Source organism: Conger conger, chromosome 12, assembly GCF_963514075.1.
Source record: "Conger conger chromosome 12, fConCon1.1, whole genome shotgun sequence".
NCBI classification, from domain to species: domain Eukaryota; kingdom Metazoa; phylum Chordata; class Actinopteri; order Anguilliformes; family Congridae; genus Conger; species Conger conger.
This window is the reverse complement of record NC_083771.1, coordinates 14,293,759-14,302,642: the sequence shown is the minus strand read 5'-3', so window position 1 is coordinate 14,302,642 and position 8,884 is coordinate 14,293,759. Positions and strand designations below refer to the sequence as shown.

Genomic DNA, 8,884 nt, shown 5'->3' with positions numbered 1-8,884 from the left:
CATCTGGAAGACAGGCGAGTTCAATCAAGAGTTCAACCTGTGCAACACTGTCTACAATCAACAGCCAATCAGCAAATCCCTTCCCCAAAAGAGGAAACCTTGATGTTACAACAAACTACAGAGGAATCACACTCACGTCAATAGCAGCCCATGTCCGGCTAAAAATGGAACCTATACTTTGCAAAAAAACAAAACGGCTTTAGACAAACTCGATCTACAAACAGGTCAGATGGCGTCACCGACTCCTTCCAGATCCTGGCAGGTGTTTTACAGGGAGACACTCTTGACACCCTACCTCTTTGTTATCTGCCTCGATTACGTGTTGATAACATCTACTGGAGCCCACAATGGGCTTGGCTTCACTCGGGTGGAAACGAAGCAGACGCTACCCCGAAAATAAAATCACTGACACTGAGTTTGCCGATGACCTCGCCCCCTTAGTTGACTCAATCGAAGACGCTACAGCCCTGCTTCAACATGTGGAAGACGCAGCACAGAAAATAGGCCTGTATGTAAAAGCAAGGCAAAAAAGAGTTAATGTGCTTCAACACAGAATGAGCCATGAAATCTCACACAGGCAACGACTTCAAGCAAAGAGAGCAATTTGTATACCTAGGAAGCAATGTTGCATCATCCACAAAAGACATCGAAATCCGCCTTGGAAGTATGGGGAGCGTTCGACGGCCTCAACAAATCTGGAAGTCAAACCTCCCTGGTGACCAGAAAAGCGACTTCTTTTGAGCTACCGTTGAATCAGTACTAGTGTATGGTTCATCTAAATGGACCCTCACAAGGAAACTCCAAAAACAACTAGATGGAGACTATACCAGAATGCCACGAGCTGCTCTCAACATCCAACACAAGAGCAACTCTATAGAAAGATCCCACCACCCTCAGCCATCATCCACGAAAGGAGACTTCGATTTGTGAGCCGCTGCTGGCACAGCAAAGGAGAGCTAGTCAGTGAAGATTGTCTGTGGCAACCAAAACATGGCAAGACACCAGTGGGCAGACCCACTCAAACATACATTGACCAACTGAGCGACGATGCAAGGTGGAAGAAGCAGAACAGTTTGAGCAAGGTCAAACTGAGAGAGCATGGTGATCTAGCTATATATAGTATTACCAAGCTAACTAAGGTTACGTTAGATCCACAGAGTTTCTTGGCTAACTCTGCACAGAGAGCTAAAGTTTAGCTAATGTTAACCCTTTCCACTTTGCACCCCCAAGAGGGCAATATCTACCTATTAGTATAATTCTAATACTATCTATTAACATACAAGTGTCAATATCGCAAAAACTATTTACTGCACACACTTGGTTGAAGACTTAATTTAAAGAAGGCTTGTACCAAAAGTTCCACAAAAATATGATTTCTTTTTACAAAATGCCTTTTGTTTTTACAGTTTAGCAGTGTATATCAAAATTTTATAGTTTAGCAGTGTATATCAAAAAGTCTATATTAATTTCATAACCAGGTGGGATATTTGGTTCCATAAATATGTCTGTATTGAATAATTTGCAAACCAAATGTATATTTCTACCAAACTGGAACTATGTCGGCCAGGCATGGAATAAAAGTGAGCTTGTTTATTCATGAAATTTCTGAATTGTATATTTTTTGTTCTTATGTTGAAATCATGATTTATTGATGTAGAGAAATGGTATTAAGGATTTTTAGAATATGCCTTTTATTGCCTGAGTCTATGTCGAGGGGGAGGCTGAAATTGTATTGCCCTGTTGTGAAAATAAGAGGCTGATAAGTATCTAAACTGCTATAAATGATTGAGAAACTGCAACAAATTTAAAACAGTAAGATTCACTCAGCTACCTCAATTGAATTTTGTGTTATATTAACCTTATGATATACCTATACAATACTACTACTACTACTACTACTACTACTACTACTACTACTAATAATAATAATAATAATAATAGCAATAATATGTGAACACAATGAATTCACTACTGTTCATTTGGATAGGTAAGCTATGGTTATGAGTTCCAAATGAAAGCATGCTGAGCCCTAGTGTAAGACAGCATAGACTCAGAGAACACTATTTTTATAGTGACATTAAACTGCAGTGCAGTCCACCCCCACAGCTAACTGGAGGACAGAATACAAACACTGAAATGCCCCTGCTTCATTTCCCCTCTCTCTCTGTATCTTTTTCCCTCCCAAAAATGTTGAGATGTAGCATTAGTTATTTTCATAGCTAGCAATATGGCTAGTAGGTTAACAGGATTTACTAAAAGGGGAAATGCATTATTGAAAATCTGCTGTTCCCGCCCACTCCACTGGCCATTCACCATAGACAATCAGATATATTGGTGATACAGGATGTGACAGTTCAGTGTTTCCTGTCTCCAAGTGCAGTTAAGCACACAGACACAGGTACTGAATTAAGGTGTTATTTTAGTTTAAAGTTTTAGTTGCATGTCTGTCAATGAGCTGACAGGCCAATCGGCACCCTTTCCCATAATTCCCTTGAAATTGAAATGCTTATTTTCCATCAGGAAAATAATAGGTTTATGTAACACTTCAGCTCAGTTCTGACTCTAACTAGTCAAGACTCCAATGACTCATTCATGCTTGATCATATCCATGACCCTTCCATCCCCATAGTAGGACCTTGTTCTTTACTATTTTACATGTTTTTATTTGTTTTTCTTTCTCGAGCAGGCATATTTATTAAGCTAACACACAAGTGGATAATAACTAGCTGGTTTTACTGTTGCAAAACTCTTGAATTCAGTCGTGTGTTTTGTTTTTGCAGCCTGAATTTAAATGAAGTTTCCTGTTTTAATTAAAGCTACAGGATCAATATTGTTTCTAAACCTCCATCAATTCATTCTGTTTAATCACACCAGGTCCCAGTAGCCAGTTCCAGTTTGTACAGGAAGTATAGTCAGTCTCTCTCTCTCTCTCTCTCTCTCTCTCTCTCTCTCTCTCTCTCTCTCTCTCTCTCTCTCTCTCTCTCACCCCTTCACAGACATTCTTTCTCAATATTAATTTTATCTCAAGTGTTTGTGCAAGATGGCAATTAAATCCAAGATCCAACGCAATGCTGATGTTCAATAGCAGCAGACCGGAAGGCTATAGCTACATATTCAAATATACAGTATGAGACTATGCCTATAAATAATGCAAGTGCTTTATGCATGTTGCATCACGGCATACATATCTAACCACATCACCAGAAGGATGTATTTTAAATTATTAATTATTTTACATGCCATTGAAATGTTGTTTGTCAAAGGTTGTGTTCCAGGTTAGCCTGTTACACATCAAAGCCTTAGTAAGTTGGGTTACAGTTCCAATTTTATGCCAAAAAAAAGGAACAAGAAAGCATCTGAAAGAAATGTACTCGGGAGACGCTTCATTCTGTGCGTCAGGATGCCGAGTGCCCCAGAAAAACAACTTGTCATCCATGTTTCTCAGCTGAATCGCCAGGAATGGCTGAAAGGCAGGAAGCACCACCATACAAACGGTTGCGGGAGAGGCCCTCTGTTGTTGACAACATAACTTGCTCAACTGTTACAGACCGAGTCTAGAGTGCCACATTTTGCTTTCACTTCCATCAATGTCTGGCTCTCACAGGGTTAAGAGAGAAAAATGACATTGGGCCACCAGTGAGGTGTGTGTGTGGTGCTATCGCTAGACTGGACAGGGCACAGACAAGAACCGCGACCGTAAAGTTGAACGTTTGGTTATGAGAGAAGTCAGTGGCAGGATTGCACAAGGGCATGCTGTGTGAGTTGCTGGCCTGATGTTATCCAATAAAGATATCCCCCCAAATTGTTAGTGTTTAGAGTTCGATATATCCAAAATAAAAAATACTGAAAAATAACTGATCTAAAAACAGTAAAAGAAAATGGATGCGATTACAATTGTTTATTTGAGTGACTTGGCAAGGACTGCAGATTTTTAATTAGCCTTTTATTAATCAGTTGACGAATACTGTATAGCCAGCAGCAGAATATATATTTCGGAGAATAATTTCCAATTATAAACTTATTAAAATATTCTGGTTTTTGCTTTGAGAGAAGGGTATTTGGCAGTTCTATTTTTTTTTTCTGTGTGATGTCCACAGGCACATATTGCACAAAGCTGAGAGGAATGATCCCGGTAACACTTAACAATGAATTATTGATCTGTATCAAGGGTGTCAAACTACATTCCCAGAGGGCCACAGAGTCTGCAGGTTTTTGTGGTTTCCTTTCAATCAGCTGCAAACGAAGGCCTTGAGAACAATGTGTGTGGATTCTTTAGCCAATCAATGACATGAATGTACCACTTGGGCTGAGAACATTGAAAACTTTACATTACATTACATTACAGTTATTTAGCAGACACTTTCATCCAAAGTGACGTTCAGTTGATTATACTAAGCAGGGCTCATTCCCCCCTGGAATAACATTGGGTCTTGCTCAAAGGCCCAATTGTGCCAACACTGGAGTTTGACACCTGTGATCTGTATGAAGTGGGTTTTCATAAAGCAGATGCTGTCACGTTTCAGGTTTGTCTCGCCATGTTTTATGTTTATTCATTTTGTCTTAGTCACATATTGTCATGTATTATGTTAGTCTAGGTTCGTCATGTTGTTTAGTTTGTTTCTTGTTACAAATTATTTTCTTGTCATGGCTAGTTATGTTTAGTTACGATTATTTTACCTTGTTATGTTGAGTGGGTAGTTTGGTAGCTTAGTTCGTTTAAGTGTTCGTCTTTGTACAGAAGAAGGATGGCTCCCTATGCCCGTATATCGACTACAGGGAGCTGAACAACATCACGGTGAGGAACAAGTATCCTCTGCCCTTGATAGACTCCGCGTTCCACCCTCTTCACGAGGCCACCATCTTCACCAAGTTAGGTCTCCGCAACGCTTACCACCTGGTCCGTATCCATGAGGGCGATGAATGGAAGACCGCTTTCAACACCTCCCTCGGACACTTCGAATACCTGGTCATGCTATTTGGCCTCACCAATGCTCCTGCTGTGTTCCAGGCCCTGGTGAATGATGTTCTTCGGGACCTGTTGGGCTGCCATGTGTTTGTCTACCTGGATTACATCCTAATCTACTCGACTAATGCCAAGGATCATGAGAAACACGTGAGGCAAGTGCTACAGAGACTCCTGGAGAACAGACTATTCGTCAAGGCGGAGAAGTGCGTCTTCCACTCCTTGGGTTCATTCTTGAGAGGGGACGGATCAGGGTGGATCCCAAGAAGATTCTGGCGGTCACCGACTGGCCCACACCCACCTCATGTAAGCAGCGCTTCTTGGGATTCACCAACTTTTACCGAAGGTTCATCCGATCCTACAGTCAAGTGGTCTCTCCTCTAACCAAGCTCACGTCCACTGCGGTGCCATTCCGGTGGAGCCCCGAAGCTGAGATGGCCTTCACCAAGGTCAAGAGACTGTTCTCTTTGGCTCCCATCATGGTACACCCCAACCCTACCCGCCAGTTTGTGGTTGAGACGGATGCTTCCAACACGGGGGTGGGAGCTGTGCTCTCTCAGGTGGCGGCTGCGGACAACCGACTACACCCCTGCGCCTTCTTCTCCAAGAAGCTGTCCCCGGCTGAGAGGAACTATGACTTCGGAAATCGAGAACTGCTGGCAGTCAAACTAGCGTTGGAGGAGTGGAGACATTGGCTGGAGGGGGCCGAGAAGCCGTTTATTGTTTGGACCGACCACAAAAACCTGGCATACCTCCAGACAGCCAAGAGGCTGAACTCCCGACAGGCCAGATGGGCACTGTTCTTCGGGAGGTTCAACTTTTCACTCACCTACCGCCCTGGTTCCAAGAACGTTAAACCTGACGCCCTTTCTCGCCAATTTAACACCTGTGTGGAGCGTGAGGTTCCGGAGACCATCCTGCCGGCCTCCTGCACCGTGGGGTCCGTCACTTGGAAAATCGAGTCGGTGATCCAGAGGGCTCTACGGGAGGAACCCGATCCCAGATCCAACCCCGGATTATGCCTATACATGCCGGAAGCCGCTCGGACACAGGTGCTGCAATGGGCCCATTCATCCCTCCTTTCTTGCCATCCCGGCTTTACCCGCACCTTGGCCGGTGCTGAAGAGGAAATTCTGGTGGGTTTCCATGATCCCCGACACCAGACGCTTCATCAAGGCTTGCACCACATGCGCCAGAAGCAAAGCATCTCACCAGGCCCCTGCTGGACTGCTTCAACTATCGCCGGTGCCCAGCCGACCCTGGAGCCACATCGGAGTGGACTTCGTGACCGGACTTCCCCTTTCCGAGGGCAACACCACCATCCTGAATGTGGTGGACCGATTCAGCAAAGCGGCACACTTCATCCCCCTGGCTGGATTGCCCACCGCCCAAGAAACCGCTGATGTTCTGGTGAGAGAGGTTTTCCGCATCCACGGACTTCCCTCGGACGTCGTTTCCGACCGCGGCCCCAGTTCATCTCCCAGGTTTGGAAAGCGTTCTGCGTGGCCCTCGGGGCCACAGCTAGCCTCTCAGTCCAACGGTCAAACTGAGAGGGCCAATCAGGACCTGGGGGCCACTCTACGCTGCGTATCGGCCAAGAATCCTGCCGCATGGAGCAAGATGCTTACCTGGGTGGAGTACGCACACAACACCTTACCCTGCGCCGCCACCGGGAAATCGCCATTTGAGGTCTCCCTGGGCTACTAACCTCCACTGTTCCCTGACCAGGAGGCCGAGATCGCTGTTCCCTCCCTCGCCATCCACATGAAACGGTGCGCCAAGGTTTGGAGGGATGCCAAGGCCGTGCTGTTAAGCACGGCAGACTGTAATCGGCGTTTTGCTGATCGCCACCGCACCCCAGCTCCTGCCTACAAACCAGGTGACTCCGTCTGGCTGTCCACTAAGGACATTCCCCTCCAAGCCACTTCCCACAAACTGCAACCCCGCTTTATTGGTCCCTTTAAGATCCACAGCATCATCAACCCTTCCTCTGTAAAATTGTCACTCCCTGCTTCCCTTAAGATTCACCCCACATTCCATGTTTCTTGTATCAAGCCTGTATCCTCTCACCCCATATGTCCCCCGGACCCCCCACCACCTCCCCCCCCGCATTATTGACAACCACCCTGCTTTTACTGTTATAAAACTCTTGAACATTCATAAGAGGGGCCGTGGGGTGCAATACTTGGTTGACTGGGAGGGCTATAGTCCTGAGGAGCGTTCCTGGGTCGCTCCCTGTCTCATTCTGGACAATTCGCTCATCAGAGACTTCCATCGTGACCACCCTGACAAATTCAAAGGACCGCCAGGAGTCGGTCGTTAAGGGGGGGGTCCTGTCACGTTTCAGGTCTGTCTCGCAATGTTTTGCTGCCTTCGACACTGTGGATCACTCCATCCTCCTGTCTGCCCTGTCAGCAACGGGCATCTGTGGCACAGCCCTGGACTGGATTGAGTCCTACCTCTCTGGTCGCTCCTTCCAGGTTGCCTGGGCTGGTTCGGTATCGACACCTCGGCCCCTCGCCACAGGAGTTCCCCAGGGCTAGGCCCGCTTCTTTTTTCTCTTTACACTCGCTCCCTTGGCCCTGTGATCACTGCACATGGGCTATCCTATCACTGCTACGCGGACGATACCCAACTCTTCGTCTCGTTCCCGCCGTCTGATACGCAGGTTTCAGCCCGTATCTCTGCTTGCCTGAGGGACATCCAGAGCTGGATGGACAACCACCATCTAAAGCTCAACCCAGACAAGACTGAAATGATATTCATCCCTGCTAATACCTCTCCCCATCTGGATCTCTCCATTTCCCTCGGGGATACCACACTCACGCCGTCACCCAGTGCAAGGAACCTCGGCGTGGTGATGGACAGCAGACTGTCCCTTTCCGAGAACATTGCAGCGGTGACCCGGTCTTGCAAGTTCTTCCTATACAACATACGGAGAATCCGCCCCTTTCTCACCCCCTACTCGACCCAGCTCCTGGTCCAAGCGATGGTTCTGTCCCGCCTGGACTACTGCAATTCCCTCTTGGCTGGCCTCCCAGCATCCGCCATCAGACCCCTCCAACTTATCCAGAATGCAGCAGCTCGTCTGGTCTTCAACCTTCCCAAATACTCGCACGTCACCCCCCTGCTTACTACCCTCCACTGGCTGCCTGTCATGGCTCGCATCAAATTCAAAACATTGGTGCTAGCCTTCCAAGCAGTTAAGGGGTCTTCCCCAGCTTATCTACAAAAAATCATCAGACCCTATACCCCTGCCAGATCTCTTCGTTCAGCCTCCACAGGCCGCTTGGCACCTCCCCCTCTCCGAACCTCCACCTCTCACGACTGCTGTCTGTTCTGGCTCCACGGTGGTGGAACGAACTCCCCGTTGAGGTCAGAACTGTAGAATCTCTCCCCACCTTCAAACGCAAGCTGAAGACACACCTCTTCAAGCAGCACCTCTCCCCATCCCTCCCTACCTCCCTGTGAACCTTAATTGTTGTCTCTGTGACTTGCTTTGTGTATCGGTATTTTTTAGTTGGCTAGGTAAGCAGTGTTTTGATAGTTAACTTTTGCTGTTTGTTTGTTTCTTGTTTAAAAAAAAAAAAAAAAAAAAATTGGCCCTCGTCCTTATCGTTGTTTTACAGGTAGCAGTTCAAATTGTACTTCCCTCTAGGGTCTTTCAGCGAACTTATCCCTGGTTATGGATATGCACTTTGTTGTACGTCGCTCTGGATAAGAGCGTCTGCCAAATGCCAATAATGTAATGTAATGTAATGTAATGTTTTATGTTTATTCATTTTGTCTTAGTCACATATTGTCTTATTTTACCTTGCTTTGTTGAGTGGTTAGCGTCTTAGTTTGTTTAAGTGTTATGTTTTGATTTATGTTTATTGTCACGCGGACTGGTTACTGTTTAAACATACACTTTTACACGTC

The 8,884-nt window shown here is 46.1% G+C and overlaps 1 pseudogene; it reads left to right on the top strand.

The window, feature by feature from the left end:
• Window positions 1-831: 831 nt before the first annotated feature.
• Window positions 832-8,884, top strand: part of LOC133141502 (uncharacterized) — a 50,182-nt pseudogene continuing 42,129 nt past the window's right edge.